The sequence below is a fragment of the Arachis hypogaea genome, chromosome 15, assembly GCF_003086295.3.
Source record: "Arachis hypogaea cultivar Tifrunner chromosome 15, arahy.Tifrunner.gnm2.J5K5, whole genome shotgun sequence".
Taxonomy (NCBI): Eukaryota; Viridiplantae; Streptophyta; class Magnoliopsida; order Fabales; family Fabaceae; genus Arachis; species Arachis hypogaea.
The window spans coordinates 62,546,736-62,550,630 of record NC_092050.1 but is presented as its reverse complement, the minus strand read 5'-3'; the positions used below and the strand labels follow the sequence as shown (position 1 = coordinate 62,550,630).

The 3,895-nt window shown below is 39.7% G+C and overlaps 1 non-coding gene across 1 annotated transcript; it reads right to left on the bottom strand.

Moving 5' to 3' along the window:
* Positions 1 to 1,211: 1,211 nt before the first annotated feature.
* LOC112752861 (small nucleolar RNA R71) lies at positions 1,212 to 1,318 on the bottom strand. Its single transcript, XR_003177271.1, has one exon. It is a non-coding gene; the product is annotated as a small nucleolar RNA R71 (small nucleolar RNA).
* Positions 1,319 to 3,895: the final 2,577 nt, after the last annotated feature.

The window sequence follows — 3,895 nt, the reverse complement described above, 5'->3', positions numbered from 1 at the left end:
TAAAAACTTATATTTTTCAAAATCTTATCTTTCTTTCAAAAGAATCTTATCTTATCTTTTTCAAAAATTTAAAATCTAATCTTATCTTTTTCAAAATCAAATTTCAAAAACTTATCTTTTTAAAATCTTTTTAAAATCTTTTTTGTTTCTTATCTTATCTTTTCTAATTTCAAATTTTAAATTTAAATCTTTCTTAAATATTTTTAATATCTTTTCTTATCTTTTTAATTTCAAATTTTTAAAATTCAAATATTTTTGTATCTTATCTTTTATCTTATTTTAAATTCAAATATTTTCTTAACCACTTCTCTTCTCTTTATTCTTTTTCAAAACCTCCTAACTAACTCTTGTCTCTTAATTGTCGAAAACTCTCTCTTCTTCTCTCTCTTCTATTTTCAAAAATTCACTAACCAATTTTCAATTCATTTTAAATTATTAACTTAATTTTTGAAAATAATAAATAAATAAAATAAAAATAAAAATATTTTAATTCTTATTTATCTTTTCTATTTATACTTCTTCTCCTATTCACTTCTATTATTCGAACTCTACTCATCTCCCATCCTCCATCTTCACTTTTATACATTCTTCTTCTTTCTTCACATCTCACTGAAAGCTCTTGGTCCAAGTGGCACAAAAAACTTTTTTCCTTTCTTTCTTTTCTTCTTTTCTTGTCTATGACTAGGAACAGGGATAAAGAACCCCTCTTAGATCTTGATCCTGAACCTGAAAGGACACTGAAGAAAAGCTTACAACAAGCTAGAGCACAACACTCTAGAAGAAACCTTTCAGAAAACTTTGAACAAGAAAAAGGAGACATGGCCGAACCTGAAGGTGATGCCAGAAAGGTTCTTGGTGACTTCACCATGCCTACCTCTGACTTTTATGGCAGAAGCATTTCTGTACCTGCCATTGGAGCTAACAATTTTAAGTTTAAGCCTCAGTTAGTCTCTCTTTTGCAACAGAATTGCAAATTCCAAGGATTTCTAATGGAAGATCCACATCAGTTCTTAGCTGAATTCTTACAGATCTGTGATACTGTAAATACTAATAGAGTAAATCCAGAAGTCTATAAGCTTATGCTCTTTCCCTTTGATGTAACAGACAGAGCTAAGATATGGTTGAATTCTCAACCAAAAGAGAGCTTAGACTCTTGGGAAAAGCTGGTTAATATTTTTCTAGCTAAATTCTTTCCTCCTCAAAGGATGAGCAAGATTAGAGTGGAAGTTCAAACCTTCAGACAAAGAGAAGGTGAATCCCTCTATGAAGCTTGGGAAAGATACAAGCAATTGATCAAGAGATGTCCTCCTGATACGCTCTCAAAATGGTCTATCATAGGCGTGTTCTATGATGGTCTGCTTGAGATGTCCAAAATTTCATTGGACAGCTCTTTAGGTGGATCACTCCACTTGAAGAAAACACCTGCAGAAGCTAGAGAACTCATTGAGATGGTTGTAAATAACCGATTCGTGTACACTTCTAAAAGAAATCCTACAAACCATGGGACCTCTCAGAAGAAAGGAGTTCTTGAAGTTGAGACTCTGAATGCCATCTTGTCTCAGAACAGGATTTTGACCCAACAAGTCAATATGATCTCCCAGCATCTGACTGGAATGCAAACTGTAGCTGGCAGTACTCAGGAAGCTTCTTCTGATGTAGGAGCTTATGATCTTGATCAACCCACCATGGAGGAGGTGAATTACATGGGAGAACCCTAAGGAAACACCTACAATCCTTCATGGAGGAACCATCCTAATCTTTTATGGAAGAATCAACAGAAACACCAGCAAGGTTTCAATAACAATCAAGGTGGTAGGAACCAGAATAGGTTCAATAACAGACCACCATTCCCATCTTCTCAAGGGAATATGGAAACCTCTAACCAGAACCTCTCTGACTTAGTAAATCTGGTTTCCAGCCTCTCTAAGACCACTCATAGTTTCATTAATGAAACAAGGTCCTCTATTAGAAACTTGGAGGTAGAAGTTGGTCAACTGAGCAAGAGGATTACTGAGACTCCTCCTGAAACTCTCCCTAGTAACATTGAGGTGAATCCTAGAGAAGAGTGCAAGGCCATAACCATGGAGGTAGAAGCTGAATCTGAGAGGATTGGGAAGGCATTGAACGCTAGTGAAAAAGGTTTTACTGGGCGTTCAACGCCTAATATGGCAGCAAGCCTGGCACTGAACGCCAGTGAAGAACCCCTCACTGGGTGTTCAACGCCATCCTGGCAGCAGAGCTGGCGTTGAACGCCAGCCAGGGAGCACTAGTTGGGCGTTCAACGCCCAAACACACAGGCTTTCTGGCGCTGAATGCCAGTGAGGAACCCCTCATTGAGCGTTCAACGCCCAACCAGGCAGGCTTTCTGGCATTGAGCGCTAGTGAGAAACCTCTCATGGGTGTCCAACGCCCAAACATGCAGCTATTCTTGCGCTGAACACCAGTGAGGAACCCCTCACTGGGCGTTCAACGCCCATACACCCAGGGAAGCTGGCGTTGAATACCAGCAAGGACATCCCTGCTGGGCGTTCAACGCCCAAAATGCTAGAGGGACTGGCGTTTAACGCCAGTAAGGGTGGACAGCAAGGGAGTTCAACCCCCAAAGAGCTATCAGAGCTGGCGTTGAACGCCAGGAAATTTACACCCTTTGAGTGCTTAAATCCCACTCAAGAACCCTCTATCCCTGAACTCAAGGAAGCCCATGCTGATGTAAAAACCATAGAGGTTCCTTTGAATGCCCTTCTGCAGTGTATGAGTTCAGATGACTACTCATCATCGGATGAGGATGAAAACACTAGGGAAGAGCAAGTTGCTCGGTACCTAGGAGCTCTTATGAAGCTGAATGCCAAGTTATTTGGTACAAAGTCTCTGGAGAAAGAACATCCACTGTTTACCAAAGAACTCCATGCTTTGGTTCAGCAGAGGCTACCTCAGAAGCTTTCAGATCTTGGACGCTTTCTGATCCCTTGCACCATAGACACTATGACCTTTAACAAGGCTTTGTGTGACCTAGGGTCAAGTATAAACCTCATGCCACTATCTGTAATGGAGAAACGGGGAATCCTTGAGGTACAAACTGCAAACATCTTATTAGAGATGGCAGACAAGACAATGAAGAAGCCATATGGCTTAGTAGAGGATGTCTTGGTGAAAGTTAAAAACCACTACATCCCTGCAAACTTCATAGTCTTGGATATTAGAGAGGATGAGAATGACTCTGTCATTCTTGGAAGACCTTTCCTAGCCACTGTTAATGCTATCATTGATGTGGCTAAGGGAGAACTGACTCTACAACTAGGGGAGGATCACATCTTATTCAAGATGCCTCATCCCAATTCTCCTTCTAAAAGAGAGATAATTATGCAACACTTAGTGTTCCAACCCTCTCTTTCTGTGCAGAGCATTGCAGAGCCTCCTAACAATAATTCTAAATTTGGTGTTGGGTAGTCACCAACAAGCTCTAAGCACAAAGGTACTAAGAAGAAAGTACCTAAAGGCTGGAGGGACAAAACGGTTCTAACTGAAGGCCTCTCACCTGGCATGAGAGTTGTCTTCACTAAGAAACCAGTCTTACCACATACAGTGAATCATATCCTGTCTTTAGAGCATGTGGAGCTCATTCATGAGAAGACAGGAAGAAAGTTCACTATAAGGGGCAAAAATCTGAGCCCATACTCACCTCCGTAAGGAGCTAACCGTCAAGCTAGTGACGTTAAAGGAGCGCTTGTTGGGAGGCAACCCAACCTTAATTAATTATTTCTATTTGGTTTTATTTTGTTTTGTTTTTCTTTTAGTTATTTTTGGAGTTATGATCATATGCAGCAGTCAGAACAGAGACTGAATTTCACAGCAGTGAAAATAGAACACTCTGGATAGAGTGTTATTAAAAGTTAAA